Source organism: Pipra filicauda, unplaced genomic scaffold (genome assembly GCF_003945595.2).
Source record: "Pipra filicauda isolate LSUMZ 115617 unplaced genomic scaffold, ASM394559v2 scaffold494_size437340_pilon, whole genome shotgun sequence".
NCBI classification, from domain to species: Eukaryota; Metazoa; Chordata; class Aves; order Passeriformes; family Pipridae; genus Pipra; species Pipra filicauda.
The window spans coordinates 114380-124933 of record NW_024104636.1 but is presented as its reverse complement, the minus strand read 5'-3'; positions in this window follow the sequence as shown (position 1 = coordinate 124933).

The window sequence follows — 10554 nt, the reverse complement described above, 5'->3', positions numbered from 1 at the left end:
TTGAAGATTGGAGCTAAAGTTAGTTGGTGGCTGCTAGCCAGAGAAGGAAGACATTTTTTCCCCTCTTTTGCAATATATCCAAAAGTCACACTTTCAGGGATTTCTATAAACCTGTCATATATTTGAGAAAAACCATAGATCTTCCCATTCACCTGTGAACTAAAGTTGACAACTTGGACACAGAGATGAATCTGCTCTGACTTGGAAGAATATTTAGGAAATATGTATCATATCATTGTACCCATTAATGTCAGCTTAATACAAATACATGGGCAGTTTTTAGTTGTACTTAGGGACACCTACTCTGAATCTCAGGTTTCAAAGTTGGTCTGAGTTTCAAGAGTAATTAATAGTCCGTCTATGAAAATCAGGCCCCTTTTCACTTTTACGTGCCTTGCATTAGAGTTCACATCTCTTCCAAAAACCTTAAGTTTTCAAAACCTATACCTGCAGAAAGAAAGCCCAAAAATTTAGTCCTTGGTGCCCCAGTCAAGTCTCTGTGGCCAAGTGTGAAAGGCGAAAGGGCAATCAGAGTTCAGTCTCTGTTACCTTCGAGGGGCCAGAGCCATAAGGCACCATAATAGTGGCTCAAATAACATATTTGAGCAGTTTCTCTGACAAGAAACCTGGATGTCAGATGAGGAAAATTGTGATTCTCATGAGAAAAAAATTTGGTAAACATGTTTTACATCAAGCATGGCATACCTACACGGATAAATCCAGTTTATAGCCCTCTGTTAGTTTTTTTTCTCCTTATTTAGTAAGAAAACATATATATCAATGTAATCTTTTTCATTTTTCTTATGGCTGAAGCTTCACTGACGGGCTTCCAAAATGACACCACCAAAGAATAGAGACTAACCTCAATGTTTGGTGAAAAAACACAGGAAAGACAGCACCTCCCCTGAGGAACAGAGAAGCAGTGAGCAATATTTCCAAACAAGTGGACAAACAAAAATATACAAAGTAGCCACCACAAAGTCAGTGCATCTCTTCTCATTTCTTCTGGATATTTAAGGTGAATCAAAGCCAAGCCAGAGGCTTATGCAACTAGAGGGAAACAGTCCACATGTTTAGGCCATTTTCTCGTGGCATTTCCTGATGTAAAACTGCAAAGCACAACAGTTCTTGCTCTAAGCTCCTTCGTGCTTGTATATTGTTCCAAATGAAATAGACACTGACAGCAAAGATCCAGCTGTTGGGGGTTTTTTTGGCATTGCTATTTTGAGGAACAGTAAGTCTCCATCTGGAACAGGAGAAGAGGAAGTTCTCTGAGGAGAGGTGTCAATGGTGAAGAAGAATTTATTTATTTTTTCTCCTCTTAATTCACTTTCTTTCTCAAAGGATCTGGGGTTTGCAGTGAGTAACCATATTGAAAGCACCATGGTTGTTGAGTATTTACCAGTATTATATAGTAGGAGAGATCCTCCTAGCATGCTTTCAGAGGCTGGCAACAAAAAATACTTATTTTAAACTTATTCCTATCCAAAAGTGAGTAACTGTTTTTAATAACTCCTAAGAAATGTACAAGAAATACCCATATGCAAAATGATAGGTGCCAGAGAAATCAAATCTCTCTATCAAAGTTTTATTTATCTTACAGTCATCTTTTTTTTTTTTTTTGATAGAAAGGTCATTTCAATTAGCAAGCGGCAGGGGCCACTCAATTAGCAAGGGGGCAGGGAGTTATTGTTGGTAGGCACAGCCCCATATTGATGGTTCCTCTATACGTCAGTGCACGAGCATTAACATTGCTCAGATAATCTTGCTGGCAAGCAAAGAAACAACTATCATGTTACTTGAAAGAACTGAAGCTATATTGTACAGCAGTCATTAGTCTCCTTGAATCTGCTCATAATGGTGAATGCATCATTCTGCCTGCCTGCAACTTGTGTAACAAACAGCACAGCCAAGTCTTTTCCAGTTCTGTTATTCTGTTTTAAAAAACACTGACATTTTCTTAAACAGACATAATTTACAATTTTAAGTAACACAACAGTGCCTTGGTGTGTAAGGGCCAGCAAGCAAACAAGACTCCTTTCACAAAGACTAAAAAAAAAATAAAAAACACAGTCTCGTGCTCTCTGAGGTCATCATGGCTTAAAACTGGGGTGAGGGGAGGAGGAACTACGACCTTTCTGTGACACATCTTTGGCTTTGCAATATGTGTTATACTCCCACAGCAGAAACCCGAGGTGCGAGTAGAGTTAAAAGCAGTGTGTAATGCCCCCTGGGGATATCAACTGACAGTGTCTACACCATCCTCTGCTGTGTCTACACCTACTACACCTCAGACAGTAATTTTGGGGTCTAAGCATCCATGCTTTTTTGATCTCTGATTTAAATTCCCAGGTTGCCTGAGCTGCCCTGAGTGCCAACACCACATGGGAAACACTGGGAGCACTCACAGCACCAAACAAAGTGTACCCTATACACCCATTGGTTGAACCCTCTTGTCCTGCACCAGCTCCTGAAGCGTCCTCCAGTTGCCAACATGTACCCCACCAGTCTGCATGGGATGCCCCTAATACTCACATTCCCAGGTAGAAATATAAAATATATATATATATGTATAATTTTTAGGATGGGCTTAGCTCGGAGGTGTGCTCTTCATACGTATCATCTGTGTGCCACCCATCTATACTGGAAAGCACAAGGTGGAGCTCACGAACTGGCAAGTGAAGTCCCAGTATATAGTGAAGTGTTAGTAAATAACATGAATTCCCTTCTGGTGGGCACTAAACAGAAAACACTGTCCTGCTTATGGCCCTGGCACAGCTGGCCTTCTCTGCTGCTGCAGTGCTGCCTGGACAATTCAACTTGTCTGAGTCTAGCAGCTGAAGACAGATCACAAGCACATGACATTGCAGACCTCCAAGATGAAAATAATGGCGTACTTGTCAACGCTGAAATGCTGTGGTATCAGTCAGGGTGGCAGCTAAGGAGTGGATGCACTTTCCTCTCCTGTCTTTTGTAGAAGTTGCTGTAAAGGGCTACAGAGATGACCTTTTTTCTCTGGAATTAGCTTTTTGCTCTCTGTTTTTCCATGTTTGGAGGACAGCATCATTCTCACTGTGGGAGACTGTAATGTACACCATAAGGTAAGACTGTTTTCTGTCACGGAATGTTAGCTGAGGGCATTAGTCTTGAATCACAGCCCCTGCATTAGTATGGCCTATGGGAATCCTCTTATCCCTGACTGTCATAACAGTGGGTTCATTTTTCCCCCAGGGCAGAGCACCTGGCAGCCTGCTGTTCCCTCTGTTATCCTCCCATCTTTTCAGGGTGCACTCTGGGTAAGGGGATCAGCATGGCACTGTAGGATGCAGATGATGGGAGGTAGCTATGGCTTTACATGAAGTACTAAGTAATTTTATGAAGTGACAGATAAATAAATCATCCCATATATAAGTATCTCAGAAAAAAACAGACAAACAAAAACAAACAAACAAAATAAAAAATAATAATTAAAAAAAAAAAAAAAAAGACAAAAAAAGTCTTTCTTTACCTGAGGATTATCAACTGTGTTAATGACACAAGTTCCAAAATCCTTCACTAAACAGTCTGTCAGTCTAGCTCACCAGACCCTACAACTGCAACAGAACGGAACAGCATCTTGTCAACTGTGGCAGCCTATAAAAAGTATGCGACTGCTATGTTAAATTAATGATGGATTGAAAACAGCAGGTGACATGCAAAGTGCAGCACTGGTATTGCCTAATAAGTGAGCAGAACCACTCTCTGAGGGCAAATTTTCCTCTCAGACTCCCAAAGCAGCTAAAGTGAGAAATATAACAGTAACACAGCCTGAAGGACAAGGAGATGTGCCTTAAATGCTGTCCCAAGCTTCCGAGCTCTGCGTTCATGGCTCAGACTCACTGAATAATAACCAACATTTTTTTAAGTGTAAGAGAGTTTTTTAACTAGTGACATTTAATGGATGTTGGGTAATGGAAATACCCAAAACCCAGCATTAATGGAGAGAAAAAAACCATTATGTTTACATTATAGGCTCCAAATGAGAGCATGAATGTCCTAAGCAGCGTGACAAAGGCTGCTGTCAGGAGGCGGTTTATGATTGAGCAGGAAGACGAAGTCTGGTTACTCATGGCCCATACCTGGACATTTCCAGAAAATTTCTCGAATATGAGTGGTTCAAATAGCTCAGATAAGGATTAGGTAAGAACATATATATGGGGACTTTATTTGAAAACAGTTGAAGCTGTGAACTTTTTCCAAAATATTTTGGTCTGAGGTACATCCCCTGTTACATTCAGCCTTTTAGTCATGTTTACATTTTGCTGAAGGAGCAAGTTTGATAATATTTTCTTCACTTACTCTTCCTTATCTTCTGAAACTTCAACCCACATCAGTAAAATAACATGATCCACAGGGGAAATTGTCCTATTTTTCCATTGTCTACAGGCTACAGAAAGTTTGAAATCAAATCTGAAATTAAAAAATTGGCAGAATATGAATTGAAGTCAGTATTAACTAGAAACTTCAGTACAAAGTATATTCATCTGATCAAAGCAATATTCTATATCCCATGGAAGCTTTTGAAGAATATTTAGAAGTAAAACAAGTGGGAAAAATCTCTCTGTGCCAAATTTTGAGCTGTTTTTTAAACACACATCAAGGCAAAGCCATAAAGCAGCCAATTGCCTGTATCTTTTGCCAAGAGCAGCATTCCCTCTCTCTCTCTCCCTCTCTTTTCCCCTCCTCCTCCCCCCAAATAACCAAGATCAAGATCAAGAAAATTACATCAGGTCCCTGAAACACTTTTCAAGTTTGCAAGAATATCACATCCACATAAGTACAAACATGCACACCACACCCCCCCACACACACACAAGTCCCTTTAGATGCTTCTGTTGCTGCCACCACCAAGGAGCAACCACAGGACTTTATAGGTAGGTAGTGGCATAGAGAGGTGACTTAGGGAAGCAGAGAATTTGGTAGCCAGTGAAAAGCTAAAGAGCAGAAATAGGGTTACAGAGTGAGAGGAGCGAGCGGGGAATATTTGCTCTGGATGCCAAAATTACTCCCTACAGCTGTGTGCTAATATTATGATTATTATTTTGGCAGAGGCTTTATTGTTTTCTTTCCCAAGCTAATCCTACTCCCCCCCTTGTGCAGGTATTGAGCTTATGTTGGGCCAAAAAGGCAAAAGAAACAAGGCCATCAGTTTTAGATTTGCTGTGTTCCATCCAAGATATATAGCACAGGGCAGCAAGGGAAAGCAGGAGAAGGGGAGAAAAGGATGTGTCAATGGTCACAGACTGGGTAAAGACCTTTGACTTTTCAACAGTTTTAGCTCAGAGTGAAAAGGTGGCAGGAATGAAGAGAAAAAATTTTAATTCCCAATTGTCTCTGTTGTAAATAATTGATGCAAATAACTCAGTGTATCTGATTAGCCTGAAGCTCTGTGAAGACATTAAAAAAGCTTTTATTACTAGAATATTTTATTGGAAGAGGTTATGGTCAGATGCTTCTCTCTATCAGTCTTCCTTCTTCTATCAAAATACAGTATCATTTATCACTACAGACCTTTTATAGCTGTCACTAATTTACATCAGCTCAAGCCCTCTGCATATCTCATGCTGAATCAGCAGCCTTCCAAACAGCATTGTCTGTGACAGGCACCAATGCCCGGTGGTGGCAAGGCAGTTTTAGTTCCTCGATAGAATGAAAAATGCTTTACATACAGTTAAACATTTTCTCTTGTGCAAAATTTTTCTTTATATAACCCTTTCCTTAGAACTCCCCCGTCCCCCAAATATTCCTTTATTCCTTAGAAAATAAAGCTCTGCCCTCAGTTTTTGCATTCATCCTGTATGTGAGAGTCCCTGCAATATGAGGCTTCCAAGCACATTTTCTCAAAACTCCCTAACAGAAGAACACATGACAAATTATGAGCCACTATGGGTACAAATCAGAATAGAGCCTGAATTTGTGAGCATCAGTCAAGCATGTTGCAATTTAGGTTATTAATATAAGAGGAGGTGTTTGGTCTTAAATTAACATTCCAGTATTTCCTCTTTCTGTTGCCTTTTTTTTCCTGTTCTGACATTTATTTTCATGTATCGTTTCCCTCTGTAAGCCTGGTACTTTAACATATATCTTTTTCCTTCTTCTACCTAAAAAGCCTTAGAGTATTTCACATACTTTTTCATCTTTGATGTGCCTTTTATGCCAGCCTCCATTTTCTTGTGTCTGAAACAGTTACACTCATTTGTCCTCTCTAGAGCATGTATCCTGAAAAGCATCTTAAATCAGAAAACACGAAAGCATATGTTTAGCACATCCAGGGGTTATTTTTACATGAAGTGCAAGGTAAGCATTTACCTGAAGTTGATCAAAGTTCAACTGCTTTGCCAAACAGGTGCAGACTTTGTGTGTGTGTGTATATATATATATACATACATACATAGAGATGCACATAAGATAAATGTTTTGTTTGAAACTGAACAGCTTTCCAGAAGGAGAACTGCTGGCTCATGAAAAGTATTTGGCAAATTATAACCTCTGTCTTGGGTAACTAAGACATATTACATTCATTACCATCACTCATCTCAGTACCTATTAAATAAACCCCTGAACAAAACACATCTTCTCTTCACCCATGACAAGTAGTGTTTCTTTCCAGACTGTTCATTCCTCTGCTGCACTGGACATCTGCAGAGAGAAGAAGCCACTGCAGTGGAATGAGAGTCGGGAGAAGTAGCACATCCCGCAGCTACTCTGGCACAGGGACACAGGCACTGTATCTAGGAAGCTGTCTGCCAGCTTGGATGATGCATGAAGCTCTTCAAAGCAGCTAAGCTGACCTGCCTTTGCATGGGCTTAACAGAGCTTCTGACCAGGAACCTGCAGAGGAATGTGGCATGGCCACAGATTCATGGGACACAGACCCACAGAGAGATCCTTTGGGGCCAGCAGTTCCAGGGAGATGATTCTCCCTCTGCTCTACTCTTGTGGAGTCCACTTGGAGTACTATATCCAGGTCTGGGGCCCCCAACATAAGAAGGATGTTCACCTGTTAGAGCAAGTGCAGAGGAGGGCCACAAAGATCAGAGGGCTGGAACACCTCTGCTATGAAGACTGGCTGAGAGAGTTTGGGTTGTTCAGCCTGGAGAAGAGAGGCTCTGGGGAGACTTTATAGCACCCTCCAGTACCTAAAGGAGTCTACAAGAGAGCTGGGTTGGAACTTTCCACAAGGACATTAGTGACAGGACAAGGGCTAATGGCTTTCACCTGAAAGAGTGATTAGATATTCGGAAGAAATTCTTTACTCAGATGGAGCAGGTTACCCAGAGAAGTTGTGGATGCCCCATTCCTGGAAATGTTCAAGGCCAGGTTGGATGGGGCTTTGCTCAGCCAGGTCTAGTGGAATGTAGTCCTGCCCATGCCAGAGAGGGTGGAACTATATGATCTTTAGGTACCTTCCAACCCAAACCATTCTGGGATTCTATGATCCAAATTGCAGTGCAAGCACCTTTAATGCAGAAGAGAACTCAGAATATCTTTCACTGATACTCATTGTTCATATTGAAATGTATGTGTACCCTCAAATATTTATTTTTTTCACTCAACTTGTATTGTAGCTTTATCTCAGGCTCTACACAGACATGCATATAGACACCCATATACCTATACATGTCTATAACAGAACTTTGTTCAATCTTGAACTGGGCCCCTTCATTTTGTCAGCTGGATAGTTGAAAAGATGCAGTATTAATTTCAGTCACAGGATAGATTTGTCTTTCAAACCAGAGCTGTTTCCTGTGCAGAATTTAAGAATGTGGGCAGACGAGTTGCCTCTGCTTGTGCTACTGGTCTTTTCCAGAAGCAGGGCTTGACCCCTACACTCCCTCCACCTTTTTTCTTGCATGAGTCACTTTTTCCGAACCTGTTCTCAGGAGCTGTTTTCACACTGCATTGGAAACTTGAATTGTGACTTCTTCTGGGAACAGATTACCTAAAGAGCCAGGCTTTATGAAGGCTGTATCTATCTGGGGATTCAGTTGTTGAATCCATTTAGATATGCCAAGGGTACCAAATGTGTTTAGGTGTTTTGCTGAACAGAGACAATATTAACGTTAATAAGAACTACTTCCACAAGAAAGTAATTGCAAAACTGGGAGTCTTTTTGTTTTACTTCTAATATTAGAGACTCCTCTCAGAGTAGGACTCTGGGTGAGGAAGCAGAAAGGCAATTACTTCCAGTGTACTGGGTGAATTTGCCAGAGGAAGAGAAACTGAATGTTTGATGCATTCCCCAAGGCCAATGTTCCACAATTATAAAAATATACTACCTCCCCTGTAACTCTGTGAATATAAAATGAAGCATCGTACCTACTATTAATTAGCTGTATTTTGTAGTTTTATGGACATTGAACATGGTGTGGTAATTTGCATACATTAGCATGTAATTTACATGCTTACTGCAAGGTATTCAGTTTTATTGCTATTACCTTTTGTGGCCTATTTCTCTAATGACTGTAATGGAATACAAAAGAGATTTCTCTTTGTGTTTACCCTGTTACCTTATACATGAGTTTCAGAATAATGTGTCATGCTGAGAAGTGGGAATTTTCATGTAAAAGGTTTTGCTTTCAAGTCTGAGCCATTTCTTGACCACCCACTCTGTTGAATTTTCTAATGCTTCCTATATTTCCTTGGCCACTGTTCTTTTTTCACCCACATAAGGACACACAATGTTTTAAAAGTCAGGTACAAGTGTAGAGATTTGCTCCATTGCCTGCACTAAAAAAAGAAAGTCAGACACAAGAATTAATGGGTTCTACTCTGTCTATCAGCACCTAAAGGCACAGAGAGAGAAAAATAATCTGCAGCTGGGGAAAGCTGAGCAGGGTCAAAGGGCAGTGCCTGCATCTGCATTCACTGAGAGGCAGAGAGGAGAAATAAAGGGTCTCTTTTTGTTGCAGCTCAGCACTATTTTAGAAAGCGCAGATACCAACTTAATTACCACAGTTCCCTTTTGCACTAGAGCACTGTAGCAGGCTATAAATCAATACTTAAGGTCACATTGCTAAAAGCACTGAAAAAGAGCCTTTTCTCTCACTGTAGCATGTTGTTTGCTGCTCCTGCAGCAGTGTCATGAGAGCTCAATATCAGATAGCGAACAGGGCTAAAACAATGATTACAAAAGAAATCAGAATTGCAAAAACATGAGGTGCAAAGTGAGCAAGTCCAGTTATAGCAGATGCCATGATTGCATCAAACCTTCCATCCTCTCCCAGCTCAGAGACAGAAGACAAAGCAGCAGGTGCCCAGGAGTACAAAATACATTTCATTCAGGGCTGAATTCTTGTTCTGGAGGCCAAGCTGATGGGAGAAGTGCACATCTGAAAAAATTACAGTTATTTCTGCTGAGTATATCTCTGGCAACTTTATCATACATCTGAAATCAATTATACATGTGTACGTATGACATCTTATTTCAATAAATTTTTGGGAATGGGGCTTAGGACTTGCAAAAATAGATTTTTTTTCCATTTGCCTTTCTATTATATTTGCTGACCCAGATATTTCACAACCTTTGGAAGGAAAACAACTCATATGAGATTTGGAAGATATGGAAAAAGCTACTTCCAGCTGAGATACAGTTGGCACAGCATTTAACGGCTTAGCCAGGGGAGGCTTCTTTAGGTTCACACTGGCAGTATGCAGCCAATACTAATATTAGATAGATAGAGGACTTGCATCCAGGTGCCCAGGGTACTACAAGAATGAGACACAGGATCCCATAAATGCCTAATTTAGATGTTATATCATCTACACCATTGCTGTTTACAAACTAATTTACAGAGCTTGTAAAAAGTGTAATTGCAATTAAGGAGGTTGGAATTAAAGAAGATAGAAATCTATCCAATATTAAAAAACACTTTGCAAGAAAATGTTTATTTTTAAAACATAAATAGATTTCCATCTAAATTGAAATTTAATTTCCAAAACTTGCATGTTTCCTTAGAAGGGACTTGAATCCCAGATGCTGGTAAGTCCACATCACAGCATACTGCTAAACAGGATTATTAGTCTGGGTGTGAAGTGGCACGGATGCATTCATTTTAGAGCAACTGCTTCTAGATTGCCTGGATTTCAGCCCAAACACAGCCCGTGGAAGTCTGTCAAAGCCCCTGTACAAGTGGAAAAGTGTGGACACATGTCCAGGAGTTAATCACGTCAGGCATACACTGTGCAACTCATCAAGAAAAGCTTTGATTTAGAAAAAGAGCCTAGACGGTGCATTTTGGACTCCACAAATTAGGTTTTCTGATGGCAATTTTAATGAAAAATTTCTGAGAAGGAGAGCAAGAGAGTGATGTCATTTTGAATTGATGTGGGGATTATTTTTTACCCTCTTGCACAAGTATAAATAGTTCCAGTAACCTGTGACATGTCTGTCCTGATAGCAGAGTCCCCAGAGTACCAGAACCAACTTCCTGAGACATTGTTTGACGAGGAACTGGTCTAGATTCTGGCATGCAGAGGAAAAAAGTTGTCCACACATATCTTCATATTTAGATG